At 37.3% G+C, this 22697-nt stretch overlaps 1 protein-coding gene and 1 long non-coding RNA gene across 9 annotated transcripts in view; one reads left to right on the forward strand and one right to left on the reverse strand.

Moving 5' to 3' along the window:
- The window catches only part of Gfrl (Glial cell line-derived neurotrophic family receptor-like), a 223754-nt gene that overhangs the window by 56605 nt on the left and 144452 nt on the right, over positions 1-22697 (reverse strand). The gene's annotated exons all lie outside the window — the stretch shown is intronic.
- LOC139103628 (uncharacterized) overlaps positions 1573-22697 on the forward strand; it is an 80117-nt gene continuing 58992 nt past the window's right edge. For 5 of the 6 annotated variants that reach the window (XR_011545924.1, XR_011545929.1, XR_011545928.1 and 2 more), the window contains exons 1-4: positions 1573-1661; positions 2483-2633; positions 2758-2863; positions 3036-3055. This is a non-coding gene — a long non-coding RNA (uncharacterized lncRNA). The other variant, XR_011545925.1, reaches the window with a different exon arrangement.

Raw genomic sequence — 22697 nt, forward strand, 5'->3', positions numbered from 1 at the left:
ATGTAAAAAATTATACGTTTTTTCACGTATATCTTTTAGTGCTTATTCAATAATTTATATTGGTTCTCGATAAACTAAATTAATAGATATTTCCGGATTTGATAATAATTTATGCTATTAATATTATGGAATTATTTTCAATGTTATGGTAAATAACTTGATATTTTAACATACAAATAAATTAATTTACTGATTAATTAATTAACTTACGTATATTAATTAGAATTTATTACACGATACTGCTATTCGATTTATCATATTTAAAACACTTTATATTACAGATTAATATTATTAACTGCCCTCCAATTTCAAGTATTATAATTGTATTGCATATTCCTTTATTACATCTGTATACCTGTGTGCAATATTAGTATTTAAAAAACAATTATTGTTAACACGAGCTTTACACGTACGTATATATATTATTCATTGCTTTTTCGTGAAAAAACTTGTTCTCGAGCAACGGCAATGTTGCTACTTATTCCGAAAGATTAACTCTGCAAGAAGTCTTGCGAGTGGAATCTTGATCCTCTGAGTAAAAACGAACCGGCCGGTCTGGACCAAGAGCTACGCCGGAGTATGAACGAGCTCTTCGAGACGGAATTGAAGGAACGAAGAACCGATGGAACGAAATTGCCTGCGATGTACGATGAACGTAGATAGGGTGGATCGCGAGCTGGGTTAGGTCCCCGACCTCGTTAAGACACAATAAAATTGCACGGCGTAAAAAAAGGCCGCGAGGCAGAGATTGCTCCGAGCGATCTCCTAATCAAGCTCCCGCTATCACGCCACCCTTGTCCTTTTTCCTATTTTTTATTTTTTTTTCTTTCTTTCTTACCAGCAATTTAGATACTTATTATTGCTCGTAGTGCCAGCTTCGATCCCAATCGAGCCAAAGTCCAATCGCGATATCAGCAACGATGTTATTTGGCAACAATTTCTACTTTAAAAGATACGAACTTAAATTTTCCAAAAAGTGTTTTAACTTGATTTAAATGCATCTTTAAATTTTAATTATGATTATTTATATTGAGACTGTATTGCTATATATTATATTTAATATTATGAAGCACGTGCTATTTATTCTTATTTCTTTCTCAAAGAAAACCGTTTAACAATTAATAAATTTTGATAATAAATTTTAAAGATATGTATCTTATCTGGTCATTTTAATACCTTTGACTTCATTATTCACATTAATCACATTTACATCATTAAGTGTACAGTTTATATACATTCAAATATTAATTATATTCATTTCTTTCAATTAATTAAGTAAACTACAAGTACGTAATCTAATCAGCAAGTACAACGTGACCACCACTTAAAACATCTTGATACGCACAACTGAGTATTCGGTATAATTTAATGTCGATATAATAGTCAAAATGTTCGACAAAATATTCGGCATAGAAACTCTATGGAAAAGTAAGAACATAAACAATGTCTCGCTCGACCTCGTTGTTGTTATTCCCGCATTTCTCAGTCGCTGAACGGGTAATGTACTTGCACGCATGAAGCACGTACAGCGAACAGCGCCAGCGGTGAGAGCCGCATGCGCGGCGCTGGGCCGTCTTCCCACTCGCTGCAGTTCCTTCTATCAGTCCCCTGCCGGGATCTGACTACGTAACATCTCTGCGTTGGACGCTCCGTCTTTTGAGGTTTGTCTCATCCACATTTATATGTGCTATATTACATTCGAGTCCCCGGGCCGTCACGTAGTCGCGAGTGAATAATTGCGTAGTTCGGTCAAGCTCCAAGTGACCTGATCGACGATAAATGTAAACGCTGCCGATCTTGGAAAATTCGCGACGCGGCCGGCTGTACAATCAGTGTTAGAAAGAGAGTGAATCGTCGATCAGGTCGGTCGGAGCTCGTTCGGAGTGTTCGCTCGAAGATCTTATCTACGGGAATCGCGACGTACTCGAGTTTAAAGATCTGCGGAGCGAGCGAGCGATGACGAGGAATCGGGAGTATGGGCCATGTCTCGCGCGGTGCGGGGGGAAGTCGGGGCTCGCGCGCGCGGGGCAAGGGGATCGCGAGACACAAGATCGCGACGTACTCGAGTTTAAAGATCTGCGGAGCGAGCGAGCGATGACGAGGAATCGGGAGTATGGGCCATGTCTCGCGCGGTGCGGGGGGAAGTCGGGGCTCGCGCGCGCGGGGCAAGGGGATCGCCAGACACAAGATGATCGACCTTCAGACCGTCGTGCGGTAGTCGGAGCAAGGGGAGACGGAAAGTAGGTCAAACGGGACCTACGACAACTGCGTGCGTGATCTACAATCGTCTCGGTGGTGAACAGGATTCGCGCGCGCAGTGCCCACCTGTTTTCTCGCGCTGGCACGATGTCCAACGACATTGCCAATGATGCAGCTAGCGGGTCTTAATACGCGCGGAATATTTTATACGCAGATGGTGCGTACGATTATATTTTTGTATTCCTACATTTAATTAATTAAACAAAACTTTGTAATGTTTCAGGTGAAGATCCAGAGGAGAAGAGGACGTGTTTCTGTCGCCAATAACTAGCGAACGCAGCATTCAACCATTTCCTTGCGATCGCACGATATACATATGCCACACAACGTAGCCAGCGGATCTTAATTCGCGTGGAATATTTTATACGCGGATGGTACGTATAATTACATTTTTATATTGACATATTTAATTATGTATTAATAATTATAAAATATAGATAAAAATAAAATATATACAAGAATTAATTGAGCAAACTTTTGGTTCTGTTTCATGTAAAGATCCAGAAAACCTAACATCCAACCTGAGAGGAAGAGGCCCATTCTACATTCTGAGAGGAGGAGGAGGCCTCGGAAAGGTATCTTGCGTCGTCGGAGCAACCCCAAGGTAAATATTACTTTCTTATTACACAGCATTATTAACTTTGTCTTTTGGTTAGAAATTATTTTATTTTTATTCATTTAATTTGAAATTTAATTAAAAACGTTAATAATATTTTTTTAAACAGTGTAACTATTACAAACATTTCTATAATAAAAATTTCTTTTGTATGTTGCAGAATCTAAACTCCGGTGCCTGGTGAGTCGCATGCCTTACGTTTTTTTCTAATGTAAGCCATTCGGGTGGGAAAAATTATGATGCTCGCGGAAAAATAGCATTAATAAAATAATAAAAAAATATTTAATACATTAAAATAATACTTAACGCGAATAGTACATGATAGGTAATTAAATTTAACATAAATTATAAACGTTTAAATAAAAAATAAAAATACCTCGCCTCCTGAATTGTGTATAATATCTTGTACAACTAATTCTAATTTAATTATATCAATCTAAATTACATACAACCGTATGTAATTTAACTTGATATACTTACAGCTCAACACTTTTTTGGATTTTTATCTGAGCGAACCAAGAGTTCTGCTTAGATAAAAATCCGAAGGAGAAATCAAGTGCCGCACGCCTAAAATAATAAATTCGAACCGCGGCCGGTTCGTCGGGCCGTTTTCGGGTTGCCGAGCAATAGTATTCGGGCGGATTTTGCTAATTAAACTTTATAATCGCGAGTGTTGGACAGTTACAAACGAAAGTATTAAGTAAATTATTCGGGCGCGTTCGCGAGTTTCTAATACGCGGAATGATGACTACACGTCCCAACTGAGAGGATGAGGAGGCCCAAGGAAGGCAACATGCATCGGCAGAGCATCTTTTAGGTGAGTAATAATTTTTAATTACATAAAATCGTTAGCTTTGTAATTTCTTTAACAGATAACTTTATTTATACATTTTTTTTAATTAAAGAATTAATCAAAAACGCGTAATATTTTTTTTAACAGTGAATGTATATTTAGCATCTCTACAATTAATGTTTTTTTAATTTTATGTTACAGTCACCTGCTGTATCGTCAACTCTGCTGCTGCGCATCGACCGGTGAGTCGCATGTTTTTGTATAATGCGTTTTGGGGTAAAGAATATTATTTGCAAAAATGTAATAGTAATTATTAAAATTTTTTTAATAATATTCCCTATTTTAATAAATTTTAAAACAACGTTTTAGTGTTTATTTTCTATTACACAAGTACGCTCAAATCCGCGTTTAATCGGAACTCTTGTATGTGGTAATTTTAATTTACGATGGGATCTGCGGAGAATCGACAATAATTCTGCTCGATAAATATCTGAAATATTTCGAGACCGTCGAAGCTCATGATTTTAATCAAAACCGCGAAACGTATTGTTCTCTATCAATATTAATATTTCAAAAATTAATAAATCGCCCTTTGCTCAAAAATAAAAAAAATTTCCTTAAATTTATACGCGATTTATGTATTTATTTTGCCTTTTTCGAACGATTTAAGGATACGGAGTGTATTTAAGAAAAGCTTCGCACGCTGTAATTATATATATGGGACATTTCGAGGGTTAATTCGGCAGACAATTGCGTACGCGCGGAACGCGCGTAATCGCGATCCGGAGTACCCGCGGTCGCGTATCGGTGCGTTCTAATTTGTCCGGCTGCAGCTGGCGGAATTGCGTGGCCATAATCGCGTATGAATGCGTGCAGTCGCATGCATCGCGTGAGTAGCCGCGTTTCGTATCGCGCACGTAGCGGATTCCGGCGCGTGATCACGTCCGCAGAATAGGATTTTCACGAGGCGCACGAATTCTCTTCGCTATGAAAACGCCCGGCGCGTATCTGGCCGAATTGCGTCACACGTCAGAATGTCTCGCGAGCCTGGACGTGAAATTTTTAGAAACATCTCCGGTTACTTGGAATATCGCCCGGATAAAAAGAAATAAATTCATATACACCCAAGTCTAATTACAAACGTTTATATCTAATTACGAAGTCGACACGATGCAACGTGTTTTGCCGACATTATATTGTAAATATTTATTAATTAATTATTAGAATAATCAATACCGCGTGTAATATGTGTGGTATGCAAAATCACAAATTCTCAAATTTGATATCATATACGTATATGTATATTATAAAACACGTGTAATTAATCTGAAATCTGGGAATGCCAACTGCTTTTATATCTTTTTTTACATTTTTTTTTTGTCTTTTAATTAATTTATTCCAAGAGTTTTCGTTTCTCTGAGATTTAAAATCACTTTTAAGTATAGAGACAACATTTATTAAGAACTCACGGTATTGTTGACACTACGACAGACAATGACGACACGTTACATAAAGTTTTAGTTGCTTTATTTTTCGGTGCAATGCGGTTTTCATCTAGATTTCTCAATTAGAAAAATCCAATAATGGCGCAACTGTTTGAAGTGCGCCGGACAACGATGAATTCTCAATATTGCACAAAGCAATTTTTATCTTGTATATTTAACTCTCGCTAGTGCATCTACATTATCGTCTTCTCCAAAAAAAAATTTATTAGAGTGCCGTAATAATCAAATAATTATTTGTTTACTAGTATAAATTCAATTTTTTATAAATTAAAATTTTCTTCATATAATTAATGTGTTGGAAAGGTGTAAGAAATACAAAACAGAATGCATTGTAATAAATTTGTTAAATACAATGGCAGTAATGAAGATAAATTACATTGTGTGATATCATTGTAATTATAAGTCACACCAATATTTTTGTAAATTACTGCGATATATAATTTCAAGATATATCATTTCTTATCGTATAAGTAACAAAAAAAAAACGGGAAATATAATAGCAGTAGTAGTACTTATTTACGGTATTACTTCAAATTATAATATCTAAACATGGTATGATAAATTAGTTTTCTTTATTATTTCTTTATAAATAAATTAATACATTTCATTAAAAAATGTTTTATTCATATTTGGCAAAAAAAAAAAAAAAAAAAAAAAAAAAAAAAAAAGGAATAATTCACGCGTGATAATATATAAGCCATGGTTTCCGAATTTGCAATTTTTACTTTTACCGTGATCCGTATTTTAAAGTCTACCTTCTCGACTAAGTTAAACCTCTGTTTTGTATTCGTCTAAAGTTCGCTCGAGAAATTCTATCTGAGTCATATTACCTCGTCACGAGTGGCTTTACCGGCGCTTCTTATAAATTGAATTTTGGGAAGACTTTAATGTACCCAAACATACACGCAGGTCACTTAAAAGTAACAGGCTTCCATGCGCATTTTAATTCCCTGACGTATATTTCCAATTATATTTCAACTTATAAGACATGGATATTTAGTTTCCGCGTGTTAATCAGAGAAATATATGAATTTTGATTTAAAAGTTTAGCAATTTTTAAGTTTATCACTTGACAAAAAGTTGCGGGGCTCAGCAAACAGTATTAACATAATGCGATCCGCTTATTTGGAAAGTGGTGTAAGTTTAGTTTTGAAACATTATGCATTTCAATGAGAAACGGGATATAAACCCGTGCGATATATCGATTTCAACAAGTTCCTCGAAATTGGACTTACACCGCTTTCATGATACTCATATCACTCACGGAGACTCATATCAAACTGTAGTAAGAGAGTTTATGCAGCACCGCCGAAGCTATAACGACATTCTGAGACAGCATTATCTTGTGTGAGAACGGAATAGTAATACAAATCCGTTGTAGAAATTACGAGGTAACTCTATTTCGGTAGTTCTAGACGCTCGATAATGTAGCCGTGACTTTTCAGTTACATGAAATGTTATCCAAGTAAAATGTGGAAAGCTAAAGAATAAATACGTAAACGATCGTCTCGTAATATATATTTAATGTTATGCAGGCGACAGGTCATCGATCGGTCGTAGATTCCTGTCTGTAGTCATAACCTCGGCTAAGGTTTCGCGCATTATATCTGATCTTATACGTCTGTATAATTTTGTAGAAATGATATTTTTCCAAGATTTTAAATATTTTGAAGTAGGACGTTGAAATGCTTAGGCGTACAAGTACATTTCCTTTTGGATTAGATTTTATTTAGCTTGTGTTTTTTACTTCTGATTAATTGTTTCAAAATAATTACGATTATGAAACATCAGTTACGATGACTCAATTTGTTCTCAATCTTTAACATTTTTGCAATTCAGAAAAATTCAGATTCATAATTTTCATTTGTGAAACCTGACAAATCGTCAAATTTTCTGAGGATAAGAGTGATGACTCGGCTATTCTAGAATTCTTGAATATTTATTAGTTTGCCAATTTTAGAATGTGAAGCAATGTTGATTTTAGAACGCCCGTATAACTTTGGGATGTAAACTTTACAGTTCAAGCACCTCGCAAATCATAGAAAGTCAAAAGTTTTGCATTATAAGAAGTTTCAGTTCAAAAATTTTAATATTTACACGAATTAAATAAAAAATGTAAACTCGATTACGCGTAATATAAAAAACACTGTGAGTTAAATCATTTTTTTATCGCGGCAGCATAGAAAAGTAATTTTGTAAAAATAATTATACCGCTTAAAAGAGCTTGACAATGTGGATATTCAAGAATTTTCACAATCCGTGTTATTTGAGAATCCCGCGGATGCAGCAAGTTTTAAAATTTTTAGTCCGGCAGTTGGCGCAAATAAAACAACCAGTTCCGGTTGGATGATCGCCAAAGATGAGGCCGAACCGCGCGATGAAACTATCGAAAACGTTCGGGAGCTATCAAACTTTCATACTTCGAAAATCCACTAATACATCCCTATATAACATACAGGATCTGAAAGCGGCAGTACACGCACATGCACGTATGCGTTCTGCACGTGTACCACACGTTCGCCGAGTAATCTCGACCCCAATATCCGACTGACGTTTTGCGACGGTGACTGCATCTCTTTACTATTTCATACTTTGCCGTTCCTGGGGGGAAAACCAGCTCGCTTTCCACTTCTCGGAAAACCTATTTCTTGGGATATCCGGTCGAGGGCGAAATAAAAGGGATAGCTGAAATAAAAAGAGTAGGTAAAATAAAAGGAGGGCAGCGGCGTGAGATTGCTAAGGTTTGGCGTCCCAACATACCGCCTTTCGCGGTGGTATCAGGGTTCGGCCCCTACCCCCTTCCACCCCGTACCCAGCTTCTTCGCTGTCCATCCCGTTGCTTTCGAGAAAAAGATTCGGTGAAGGACCTGAATGTATGATTTTATTTCACCGTTGAAAAATGATTATATATGCCGCATCAGCATATTCATCACGCGATGCCTTCGGGAATACGCGCAGATCTTCTTTAAGCGCACCCTCGGAAATTAAATTATTAAATCTGATGTGTGCACCACCCTGAAATCAGCCGGAACCTCATGTCCCTTAAATCCCGGTATCTTCCTTCGGGAATTGCAACCGCGTATATGTATAGGGTGACCCTAAACAAATCTCATATCAAAACAAATCTTTCTTCTGAAATTGAGTTTTTAAATAAACGTGAATATATATTTTTTTTTTTCTTTCCGATTTATTTCAACTTAGTTTAATTATAACGTACATCAAAATTAGACTTTGCTTGGATTGAAATTATAAAAGACCGAGTGGTAAATTGGATTAATTAAAATCTTAATTTGAATACAAGTTTTATGTAACTCGAGATAAATATAACACTTTTTATCTTTAAACGAACGAAATCTTTCTATTTAAATATAATATTTGAAGGACTGGGTCGCTGAAATTTTATTCAAGATACCCGATATGTACGGAGAACTGATTTCCGAAGCGTTACCCCACGTTCTTTCTCCACCTTTTTCGCTTTCTACTTCTTGCTCGCAAAAAACGAGTGGCAGAAACTCTTGGCTCGGTGACCATGTCGAAATCGTGTGACACGTGTGTGCGTATATGTTCAGCAACACACATATAGTTACAGTTATGTCTCGAAGAGCATTCAACATCCATACCTTAGTGTGACGTTGTGCAATAGCGATTGCATCTCGCTTTGATTTCATGTGTTCCATTTCGTTGGAAAACGTTTCGTATAACAAAGAGGGTGAGAAATTTAATGACGTATACAAAATAAAAGAGACTGCTAGAAATTAATGACATAGTAAGAAAATTAATTATTTTCGCTTACTGGTCTAGAAGTTAAAAATAAAAAAAAAATACATTCAATGAGTCGAATATAAAACTTCGTTGCTAAAAAAATAAATATATTTCTCTCTATTCTAAATTATAACAGAAATAATTGCGTAATAATTTTCTAATATCGAAAGGAAAAAACTTTTACTAGTTTTATTATGAAATATTTATTAGTTTTTTTTATATGAAGTCTTTATTTTATATGAAAAGAAATTAAATAATTAATATAATCTTTTGTCAAATATTAGAAGATCTATTTTTAGAAAGTACGTAATTTAATAACTTTACTGCACTTAAATTTAAAAATATTTAATTTTACTTGTTAGAAACTGAAAATCAAGAGTGAGCAAATAAAATTTCTGTTATAAAAAAAAGTTGATTCAAAATTCCATCAAACAATAAAATTCCACCGCTGGCGCGCAGTTCGTTTAAGACACCGTGAAAATGTCATATTTTTTTTAGCTATCAAACACTATATCGATTTGGGCGGGCTGTATATTGCTAAACTGACCCAATTTTTTTCCGCCATTGTTTACTAAAATCTACGAAAGTCATTTAGATTTGTTAAAGCATTTTTGCGCAGTTTCGCGCGTTACGTGCACGCGCATTAACATACTTGCGAATCGAAGTACGTGTAAAATTGTGGCGGTCGACGTCGAATGCGACGATTACCAGAGAGTATAACATACCGGAGTAGATGCTCGGGCGATACGTAGATATGGCGAGATTTTATGGAGAATTTCCGCACAAATAGGAACCAAGTATATTCGAACCACAGAGCATTTGAGTTTGCAAATACTGAGAAGGAACCCGACCAACTGAAAGGTGCATAGAGTGGAAGTAGATACCATAATACCGAGGTTTGCATAAGACATACTCCGAGAGACACGAATGTGGTTCTTTGATATTATTTCGAGTATTATGTATAATCGCTAAGTCTAAATTCCAATGACTTTAGTGGTAACAACAAAAGAATAATAATTAACGAGTAATTTAGCGTCTCGCGATACATCAGTTTAACTCAATTTGGCTCGACGCGATAAAGTAGAAGAACTTTAGAAGTCGATAATTTTTTTTAATAATTTCTAATTTATATTACAAATTTTTTTTTTTCCTTGCGTGGAAAACCTTTAAATAGGTTAATGCAACGTGATCGGATTCTCTGTTTTATCGCGACCGCCAATGTAATGTCGGTATGGTTATATGGGTGTATTACTGATGCGAGAGGGAGACTGTACTCTGTCAATATTGGTCTCGAGTGACAAAGGACTAATCAGGACTAGGCTCAACAGTGGACATATTGCTTATTGCTGCTATTGCCTGCTCGTACAATCTCACATGTGAACCTCGGAGTTCACGTCCCACGCAACATTCTAACGTCTGACATAACGTCCGAACATAACAATAGGGTTATCGCTGTAAAGCATAAGTCGCGTGAGACCTTTCCATTCAACCAGAATTATTCTCGACTAATTTATCGATTATTTCAATTTACGTAGTTAAATTTTATATAAAAGCCTATTCGTGGCTTAGGGTAAAATTTATTATTCGCATTTGCGATTAATTTTCATATTTATTATCGTATACAAAAATAAGATTTGCTGAAGTGCAATTAAATCTAATCGTAAAATAACATTGTTAAGTACAATTCGCCGTGTAAAAATTATCAGTTTGCAGCCACTGCAGGTTAAAATTTTATCCGCACAATTCCTTTTTCCTTTTAACGATCGTTACTTTTTCAATTTATTATTTTTTTCGGCACGACAGTTCTCGCCGAGAGAATAACGAGGCGTGATTTGCATCGCGGATACGCTCAACAACAATGCATGAGCACTCTTCGTCCGATGAAAGCGGTTGTATTCTCGAAGCGACCGGAAGTGGTTCTCGCAGTTTTCCCCAGTAATGGCGCATTCCCGGCTCTTAATCGTTGCATTTTAATTATCACTCTGTAGCATTTCTCGCGCCGCGGTAGCAATTAAAAGCAAGAAAGGTATAAATCAGCTTGATCAATCTGAGCAATTACTATTGCCGCGGGCAGTTCATTGAAAATATTCGGCGCTGTTAATTAAAACTATGCGATACCAATTAGTAATGTTTATCAAATCGAAACTAATTAAAAGTGTTAAATAATATTAAAAATTTACGACGGCTCGTTCGTTCGTTCGTTCGTCTTTTATTTCTCTTTTACTTCCGCGTTGAAATCTGACGGAACGTGTGGTGGTGTTGGGTCAAGCTCGGCGTATTAATATGTGGAAACTTTTCGCGGCTCTTACCGACTATTTTATCTTCCCCGTTTTTATATTCGCAAATAGAAACGCGGTAACATTCTCTGCACGTATCGACGGGGGCCACAAAAGCTGACGGAGATATTTGTTTCTCGCTCGAGAGAACGGACGACACGAATGTTGTCAGCGGGAATTGCTTGCTGCTGGATTAAACGTTCGCGTTTCCATGGGCGATCGATCAAAAGATCGACTGTCGAACGCACACCGTTGTCCGGATTCGATGGGGACGAACGTAATGTCAGCTCAATCCTCTGCGCGTCCCTCATCACTGCCACACTTTATCTGCACCATGCGCATCCTGTACGTACGTCACGTGTGTGCGACCGCGCGTTTGAGATCCTTTCCATGTAGCGTTCACGCGCGCTACGCGATTCGTACATTACGATATTGCGATTCCCCGATGCGCTGTTAAGTTCTCGACCCGTCATAATCTTCGGCTGCGAGCGTATAATATCGCGTAAAATTAAAACGCGAAAAATGCACGCTTTTTTTTTTATTAAATCTTGGCTAATTCGCATTAAAAAAAAAATTTTTTTTTTATTTTTGTACCAAGAAAAATGCAGACGATAGACGAGAGAGAATGGAGAAACTTTCGCATTTCTTTCGGGTTTCCTTCGGGAACTTTATTCTTAAGAACTTATTTCCAAATGCGGCGGCGATATAATTGGCCAGATAAATTCTCATTCGAACGCGATTAACGTGACCTTATCTCGCGGAGTCCGTCGCTCTCTCGACGACGGTGCCGGAATAAATTAAAAAATCACGAAAGGCGCGAAAATCCGGCCACCTCTCGCGATCGAAAAGGGGGTTGAAAATCTGCGAAGGGAGGCAGGAAGGGTGGGGAAAATAATTCCGTCTCCGCGGTAATCCGTAATTTAATTAACTCGGAACAATAGAAGAGGCTGCGCGAGACACCCGGATGGATTATCACTGCCCGGTGCAGTTGGATAACAGTATACATCACCGTATAAGCCCACCTACTTGGAGAACGCGGCGTAGATCGGCGAGAAGGGCTGGCGGGGGGGAACGGGACGATAAATCTCATCGTTCTATTTCCTCGGCGGAGGAATCGATCGAACCAATGTCAAGTACTGTCGCTCGTTATGACTAAATCCGGCTCGTTTCACGAAGTACTTCCAGTTACTCCGATTGCAATCGCGGACGCAATTGAAAGGAAACATTGCATTCGCTGCAATCACACGAATGATAAAGATGCAGGAAAGTCTTTTTTTTCTTATTTTTTTTTTTTTTTAATATATCATCGCGGTAGTTATAGCATTGGAGAAGATAGATCAATAGAGAAAGGGTACACATAATGAATAGTAGATTTTTTTATTTTTTTACATATTTTAGTGTTTTTTATAGAAATTAAATTTTAGTGAGTAAACAAAATTTTAAACTTCAAAATTTTTGATCGAGAATATAGTAAATATTAAAATTTAATTTTCTATTTTAATCGGTATGTGCCAAGCTTTATTGATTAATAATTTGAATTTTTAAGTTGCTAACAAAGTCCTAAAAGTTAAAATCTAACGAAAAGTTTATTTTATAAAATTTTGTTGCATTAGTGTAGGCAGGAAATAAATATTTTATTACACATTACGTTTTTATATGCGCTATACTTTTATTACATTCATCGTATCGTAAACGTATCGTAAACGTATCGTATTACGAAAACTACTCCGAATCCGTATCAGTAATTTTTATTGCTTTCATTGCGCAGTTCAATTTCAATGTTAGCTCTTGTCCACGCAAATTTCAAGTATCGAGGGTCCTGCTCCTCTCATATTTCCTCAGCTTACGGATTCGGTGTATATTACAGAGGCGCGCGGCGGAAAAATATCGGTTCACCGATCGGGTCTCGGCGCCCAGCGCAAACATTGCGGTCGGAGCAAACAGGTGGCCCAATATCGGGCGTGTTTGCTGGCGGATTAGCGATTCTATTGGATACTTTATTCCGGAGCAGCGACGCCGATACTAACGCTCAGGCCGTCGTCGAGAAACCCGCCAGGAGAGAATAGCGAACCGAGGCGGCACGGCGGGATTTATCGCGCTTGCGAAACGGCTGACGGCTAACGTTTAGCGGTGAGTGCATCTCCCGCACGAGTTGCATCGTTCGAATTGCGCTGCATGCCCTACGGGGAGGGAGAGAACGTTCGATTTTTCGTACGGCAGACACGACTGCATTTTTCACTGCCGCAAAGAGTACGCGTTGGTCTTGGTGAACGAAAAGCAAATGTTTGGCCGATCGATTTTTACCCCGTTTATACGCTGTTGCTTTCAGATAAATTCTCAATTACCATCAAAATAAAGAACAAAGAATATTTCGAAGCTAATTTCTTTTTTTTTTTTTTTTAGTACAATAAATGCAACCAATAATTAATATTGCACTGAATTTACAATTCATATTTTTCTTAGTCTATTTTATCGTAAACTGATACGTTAATTTTACATCAAATTAATTTCAGATTTGCATAAAAATTTAATTTACGTTAAAATATTTATGTAATATTATTATCATTATTATTATTATTTTGTACACGCCAAAGTTGAAGCGAACGGTTTGGAATACGTGCTATATATAATTTAAATTAAACAGAGATTTTTTTTCAAGTGCAGAATTGATGGTACAAGTTATCTGAAAAATCAACACGTAGAACAATCTGTCTTATACATCATGCATGACATATCTCGTAATCGTATGTATTTCTTTTTTCGTTCTTCCGATTGTGTTATTTACGATACTGCAGTGCGGTGTATTGCGATGGGAAATTCTCGGTGCGACTGTTTGATAAGCAGATTTGCAGCTTTGAATGCATGCGATCGAGCATTTATGTGCTTGACCTATGCACAATACAAAATAGAATATTCCAAATAGAGTCCGTGTATGCGTGTGTATGAATAAAGCTTACATGTATTATGATGAACTTGCGCATGGTTCACGGCGATAACGTTTAATCAGCGACCTAGTTTTGCAAAAACTTGTAAGTGTTTTGCTTAAATGAATTAATGATGTGGTTGCAGGAAAGGAATATCTCGGATTAACTGGCAGAAAGTAGTAAGGAAAAAAAAAATTAAATAGAGTTTGATTAATTAAAAAAACGAGCATTTATCGATTTAAATATAAAAATAAAATTGATTATAAATTAAAAAAAGATAAAACAAAACAGATTATAGGATTTTTGTATTTTATAATAATAATTTAAAAAAAGAGACACGTTTATTTATATTATTTCAAATTATAGGTTAATAGAACAGATTTTACATAAGTTTATGTGCTCGTATAGCGAGAGCACAATCTCGCGGTTCTAATAAAAAGTAAATTTCTAAATATATCAGGATCCTTATTGGACAAAAATCTGCTTTAGTCGAAGGTACACATGCTTATAATCCCCTTACAGAGTTTTTGAAGATAAAACTTTCTGAACTTTAGGTACGCTTAGGGAGTTTTACGGTAATAAATATTTATGTAATCTGCGTTAGGCTGTTTTAAATTCACCGTATAATTCGTTCATATGCGAAATTTTCGAGTAACAGCTAACATTTTCGCAAAATTATTCACGCGTCAAACACAGTGCGCACCACAGTTATTCTCAATGTATTAATTTATAATCACCGACGTAACGTTGACGTACGATGCCTCCGAGCGTTACCTACTAATTGTAAGTAGTGGATGTCAATCATTTTACCGCCGGTCGCACAAACGCGAGCTTAACCCGCAGGAAATCGATTATACCCGCTTATCTCTGCATTTCGTTATTAAATATCGTATCTAGGTCGTAGTTCCCCTCGTCGGCCTCATCCGGTGACGCTTTTGACGGAAGTTACACGTGTTTCGCCGCGAGATTTTCAGATAAGAACGGAATGCGAATTGCTCGTCCCGCCAACGTGGACAGGATAATTACCCCCCGTGACGACCTTGACATTCGATCGCTCGAGGGTGCCGCGCGCTAGGGAGACGTCGAAAATAGAAAAGCCGATATGGGATGCACGCGAGTACTCGTGACATAAATAGGTGCTTAAGAACGCGAGAGTACTTGCGTGTGCGCGCGCGCTCGCGTTTGCACGCGCGCGGTGTCGTGTACGTGCCAACTTTCCTATTGATTCGCAAGTGCGGCTATGTATGTGTCCCGCGAACGGTATATACACCTGCGCCTTCGCCATCGAGATTTACGCGGCCTTGAGATGCATACACCATTCAGCGTTAGCGGGAACGTCTGACGCGGCTCTTGCGTAACTTCATCCCGAAAATACCGACCTACTCCACTTCCCGCGGTGCAGGAGAGAGAGAGTTTACTTTTGTATATAGCACAGCTACTGAAATGTGTATAGACATTTTGATGGAACGCGAGAAGTTGATAAAGATCCGAATGCATTGTAGAATTCTCAGAAAGCGTAAATTTTTTTAATGTCGAAAGTAGTCCGATAAATTAAGTTAATTTTGTGTGTTTTTTTAGCTTTGCGCAACTAAAAGTCTTGAAAAAAAAAAAAAAAAAGATAAGAATCTTAATATAAAAGGAGGTTAAACGTAAATGTTGGAGAAAGCAAAATTATAGAAATATTGGCACAAGTAAAAAAAAAAGAATTAAATTATTATTTTTAAAATATTTAAATGTATTTTAAAACATTAATACGTCTCGATAAAGTACGCGATTTTATACATAATTTTGTATTCGGTTTTAGTGACGTGAGATTTAAATTTCTCTTGCGTTCTAGCCTCGTTTTTTATATCTCGGTTTAAAGTTCAACCGAAAGACGAAGATGCCCGCCGCGGTGCTAAACATTCATCTCGCGTGAGGTCGGCACAATTGATGCTCACCATAATGCAAGCCGAATTGCCAGAGTTCTCATTTTGTTACGGGAATGCCATTGTGCTACGGCCATTTTTCACTATTTTCGCGAGCGGCGGAGGTCTCGTCGACGGTTGATTCTGGAATCGGTAAACGGCTCGGGGGTGTAAATTCCACGGGGGTTGTGACTTTCCGAGAATGCGGTGAGAGGGGAAAGCCGCAGACATATTCACAAAATTGAGAATTATATGCGTACGGTTTTGCGGTTAAACAGTTGTGTGAACCTTCGCGAGATTAGTATTTATTCGCGGTTCATTTTATTGCTGTCTGCGCAATATAAGGATGGACCGCATGCTGGATTCGACAACAAATTCGAAATCACATGTGTCTCGCGCCGTTCAAACTATTCAGTAATTTAATTTAAATTTAATTTAATTTGATTTCGTGGCCTGATCTTTCGAAATTAATAATAATTGAATTTGTAATGCCGGTTAAAATATTATAATACGTAAAGTCACGTACGTCTCGCAATTGTCCGCGATCGTGTTTTAGGGCCGAGTCGTATTGAAATTTTGCCGTCGCTTATAAAATATTGGCAGAAAATCGAGAATTAGCTCGACGAATAAGCAGCATTAGCGGCGTGAGTGCAACGCACGCCACTGGTTATTACCGTGTGAACGCCATCAAGCGCGAAGTCATGACAGGACGATATTGCGCATAAAGCAAATTATACGGCCTCCAAGCAAAATTATCGCGGTATGCAGTTTACACAGTGGTTAGGCGTGTTCTTACGCGTGCTATACTGCTGCTATTTTCAAGCGTGTGCCAAACAAACACTCTAGTAAATTAAAGTGTGCTTTATTAATACGAGCACTATAAACATTAATCTTATAACTATTGAATTAATTATTATTTTAATTCTGTTACAATTTGCAATTCCGGTAAACGTCGCTGTGAGTAACACATTTGGTTTCGATATATTAAACGAAACAAAGTAAAGATATTTTATAATTCAATGAGCTGATAAAAGGAAGTTCAAAAAGAATTATTTTTTGTTTAGAATTTTAAACGAGAAGTCGGGGTATCACGCGAAGATATATGCGTTTATTGCGAGTAGCAGGCCATTGACACGAGCAACATCAAGTGCTTAGTCACGTTACCGTTGTGTATAAAACGAGCATTATAACTCTATACACAGTTCAGTAGTTTAGTATCTAAATTTTTTATACATTATTCACTACACGGATTCCGTTCTCAATTACGTTTAATTATATATTAACTACATTCGGCGATTTGCGCGACTAGATTTGAGCGAAGACTTAATAGATAACAAAGTTAGATAGTAGAGTTAATATCCAATTATCGAGTGCGTCTGCTCTTAGGATTGATCTGTTACAAGCAACGTGATTAATTGTAACCGAACAGCTTTGCATTTGGTAAGTTCATTTCTGCGTTATGCTATTCTGCCATTCTACCACTATTCGGTGTTCGGCGTGCCGTGCCGCGAGGGTGGCAGGGGAGGGTAAAGGGGGGAGGGTGAGCGATATTATACGACGGGCGATATCTGGCAGCCGTTGGGCGCCGCAGAGAGGGCGATTGTCGTCGGCCTCTATTGGGGGGGCCCTTAGCCCTAACCGTGTGTGTGCAGGCGCATTACCGGTCGCCCCGAGTTATCTACGTCGGCCACCTACGTTACCGCACAAGCGACCCGTCGTCGAGCAGCTGCACTGCAGGATCCCGATAGTGCACGTATCCGCGGCCTATGTGCAGCGTCGAATCTAGCCGTTTATGCGCTCCCTCGCGCCCCATTTCAACCCTCCCTTTTCGTCCGCGGTGAATGACGATTTTCGACAATAGACTTTCGAGTACGACACCGATGAAATTAGAATAATCCCTTACGTAATACAGTTGGCAAATCCGTATTGTAATTTATAATTGCATCACAGTGAGGTTTACTCGGTGAAGAATTTATGATTTTATTTTAGCAAAGATTTCTTTACTATATAAAATCGTATAATGTAATTAATAATGTAATTTTTTTTTTGTTTTTTTTTAATAGAACGCGTAATATTTTAAGTAACATTTTAATTTCTTTAATAATTTTTAATAATGCATGAATAAATTTATGGTAGCTTGTATTTTTTATAAGTCACAGGTAATAATTAATTGTTAATTTAATTTTTGTCGAAAGAGTTTAATAAAATTGTAGGAATATATTTTAAATTTCTAAGAAAAATGTGTTAAACACGCAAAGTACAACGGAGAAGTTGTTATTATGTCAGCCAAAAGCAACGACATTAATTTTAAATTTTTGTCGTGGATTCCGCGCATTTTGGACACGATTGCGTCCGCGCCATGCATGTCCAAGTGCATACGTGCGCGTCGACGTCGCTGGAGGGTCGTAAGGAGGGTGGGCTGAGGGATTGTAGATTTAAGTCATGTCTTATCACGGGGGAGTTGTAGCCCGCGGGTCGGCATCGAGGATCATCGCGAATCGCTTCGAGCTTGCTCAAGGATGCTTCTTTCCGACTTTCCAAGGTTTTCGTACATATGTTCGTCTTTCTCTCTCTCTCTTTCTCTTTCCCTCATATATGTATATATATATATATATGTATACGATATGTATATACATATATAGGATCAAGAGCTTTGAAAACAGTCGGCATTTGATTTTGCTAAGCCTCAGCGGCGTAAATTTAAACCAAACACACACGCGACCTTTCACAACGTTAAGCTACACGTGTCATGAGTGTTATATTAAATTCGTTCAAGAATCGTAAACTGTGCGGAGAGAAATAATTTCGTTATCGCAGCAATTATAATAAATAAAATATTTGAGGTGAGGGAATGAATTAAAAATAACTTTTTACTAATAGTAATATTAAAAAGAAAAATTCATTTTTTAATTGCTTTTGATGTAAATATCAATATATAAGTTAAAATAAAAGAAAAATCATTATATCTTATAATCAATTATTTCCAATTTCGATTTTGCTATCGTCATTGCACGGGCTGTCTAGTGCCGTGTTCGTTCTCGTGTTAAGTCTGATTCTCGTGTCTGGCTATACCTGAATACATGCTCACGGCACGGCGGGCGACTGCATTGCAGTACTCCTTTCCTCCATATGCCGAGTCGGCATGCACCGGCCGAGAGACTGCATTGAGAGAAAGAGAGGGATTGGAGACGAGGGAATAGGACGACGATTTATCGAGTTTTCGAATTTCAAATTGCCCACCGAATGCCAACAAACTTTCTTATCGGATTATTTTACGAGTGATCGATATTACGATGAGAATTCCAAGTTGTAGTGCACGGTTTACATCAATGAAATGATAGTCCTTCGTAACTCCATTTCTACCTTTCAGGGTCAAATATCGTACACGGGTTCTTTGACCCTTCTCTTTTTCTAATAATTTTTAAATAATTAAACGAACTCTTATACGTAATTTTTAATAAAATGTTAATTAAAGTTAAGACTTTAGAACATTTTTTTTCTGGATTTACATTGTTTTTTTAATAAAATAATATTGATTTTTTAATTGGAAAAATGTTTTTTGTTAAATAACATAATAAAAAAAGTGATTTAAAATTCCAACAGTTTGTTGCAACGTTATATATTTTTATTTTTTAAAGAAAAATTATTTTTATATTTGTAAAATAAGCTATTTTAAGTAGAATAATTTAAAAATCTAACACTGAAATTATTTTCAAAATGTTGTGAGAATTTTGCATTATTGATAATCAGAATAATGGTTGAACATGATTATGACATATGCGATGTTAAAGATTTTTTAAACGATTTTATTCTTCACTATCGTACGAGCATAAAATACTCCAAAAAAAGGAACAGCAAATTTGCTCGTGTGTGAAGACCCTTTGGGCGTAAAATAGAAACGATTGTTCCAAAACGTGTACAAAGCGCTGCAACAGACTGCTGAAAGTTTAAAATGTTTGATCATTTATTACATTATTAAAGAGAAATACAAAGCTTTCTCAATTAAGAAAACATTATTCCATAGAAATGTATAAATCTGAAAAAACATCAAGAAATCATAAAATTTTTTTAATATATAATACCTTTTTTTTATGCCAGAAATGTACGTTTTTTAAGAACAATGTAAAATAATTTGAATATATATTTTTTAACTTTTTTTTAAACGAAGGTACTTAAAATTAACTAAGACATAAAAATAAAAAAATTGGAAAAACTATGCGTTTTTCGTATTCTGAAAAATTTAATAAAATTTTTCTATATAATGCATTCTACATTGCAGAAAACTCATATTTCATGTCTTTTAATAAAAGACACCAAATTAAAATTGCGTAGAAAGGTCTGATAAAGAAATTAACAAATACCTACGTATGTATATAAACTTTCGAATGAATTTAAAACCCGTACTTTTTACGAAAGGAAAGAACATTGTTCTTTTATTATAGGGTGGGCGGCGAGACTCTTTCTATCAACGTTACTTTAGCATAAAAAGCTTGCTTTTCTCGTTCTCGATTTCGACCGATGTTTTAAGTAGAATGGTGGACGAGAGAGTAGGTGCATAAAAAAAATCTCATAAAAGGCAATGATGTCCTCCGCTGTAATTCAACGGTTCGTAAGAAAGTCGCGGTAAATGACGGCGGTTTCGAAGAGTACGTAAGACTCCAAAAGGAGTAAAGCGCGGTGAAGGACGACGGTGTGCAAGTGCAACGGGACGAGGGAGAATAGCGGGAAGGTAGGATACAGGGTGGGGAGGGGGTGACATATTTTCCGGGCGTAACATCGGCCCGTGGCAATTTTGCCACGCGTGTTTTTCCCAAGATTTATGTCCGGCCGTGCCACCGTTTAAACGGCGCCTCTTGCCTTCTACAGTTATTATCGCCCCGACGCCACCCCGCGACGCTCCACGAGTTATCGTCCGATAACTGTCTGGCCTTTTCGGTAGCGCGACGCTGCACACGAAATTCCAAAGGCAAAGCCCGACTAAGGCACCCACGACGACGGTAACAACGACGTTCGCATACCGCTTTTCGACTAGCCGGCGCATCGCAACGCGGTATTTTGCCACGCTTAACCTTACGTCACCGATTAACCCTTTATTTTGCGACCTTTTAAACTTTATAACAACGAGATTCAGGATAAATAAAGAAATCGTGAAAGATGCAGAGCGCGAGATATCAATTTGCATGAGTTGGCTGACGTTGAAGTACATTTGATATAAATATTTCTAAAGTAAGAAATAAAAAGTTTAAAAGCGAGAACTACATGAAACTTTTATAATAAAATAGAATTACTTACGTCGACGAAACATTTATAAATAATTAATTTTTATTTGGGTTTCTAAATATTTCAGTGACGTTATAAATTACGTTTATGAGATATTAAATAGATAATATTTCTTCTTAAGTAATTATATCATTTTGTTTTTAGACAGCGTGCTCTTTGTCCGCGAACGTTGTTTTAATTTAACTGCATGCTATCTTTGGGATCTTAATAGCGCTCTTAATGATATTCGCGAGTGCCGTTTGCCATTTCCACCGGGTCGTAAGTTTATTTCGCGAATCAAGATAGTAAAAGGGAAAGAAAAGCCGGAAAAGCGTGCGAGATCCGGGAAGAGTCCCGAAATTAGAAAAGCAGCTGCACGAGGCGGCGGTGATCCTGTCGGGGGGAATCCTTTTCGGGACGTCGATAACGCCGGCTGACGGGAAACTAATTTCTGGCTGGAAGATTACAAACGGACGTTGGAACACGTCCGGTGGAAATTTACTGGCCAGATCGGTGCGCTTGGCGAAAAATCGACTTCTCGCGCCGCGCCGTTTCGATCGGGCCGGACATAATTGCCGCAATTACAAGGATCCGCCGTCCGTCCGTGCGACCTAAAGAGGCTAAATCCTCCGCCTAATGAGTTCGTCTTACGTAATTGTTATTCCACCTGTCGCTCGCAACCAGGGAAGACCTGATGTGCACGCTTAACGACCGTCAGTCTTTTAAAGGCGATCGTCCTAAGAACAGACGCACGCGAATAGTAACTTTTTGTCTAAACGACACCTTTTTACGTATTTACGTATGACGTATAAAATTTAAATTTTAGTTGTCAAGCTTGCGTTTAATTGAGCCAAGCTCAACTTTAATAATAACTTTAATGAAGTTTAACTTATTGTTAGCTGGGAGGAGATTATTTCTGATACATTCTAATTTGATATTAATTATACGTATAATCTAAAATTTTAAAAAATGCAAGAAATGAGATAATAGACAAACTGACGGGAACACGTTCGCATTTTGGAATATTTGTTGAGGTGTGTATACACTTAGCGAACGAATACCGAACGAATGCAGCGAACGCGGATATACGTTGGTTACGTGTTGTCGATGTGTTATTTTTGTTGTGATCTATTTGTTTGAGAATATCGCGTTTGCTGTTTGTTCGCTGTTTGTTCGAGAGGTGTATACACACCTTTACATATCAATAGAAAATGAATTATTTTAATCCGATTAAACAGATGCGTACATACCTTTGAAGAAAATAATAGCAAGCGCTCGCGTTTAATTAAAGCTCGTTTACCAGGAATAACCGTCAGACCGTATCGCGTAAAGATTCCGGCCAATTCGCGTTAATTTACGCTAAAATTTGCCCACTTGCTTTGCTACGCGAGGCAGA

The sequence above is a fragment of the Cardiocondyla obscurior genome, linkage group LG06 (assembly GCF_019399895.1).
Source record: "Cardiocondyla obscurior isolate alpha-2009 linkage group LG06, Cobs3.1, whole genome shotgun sequence".
Taxonomy (NCBI): domain Eukaryota; kingdom Metazoa; phylum Arthropoda; class Insecta; order Hymenoptera; family Formicidae; genus Cardiocondyla; species Cardiocondyla obscurior.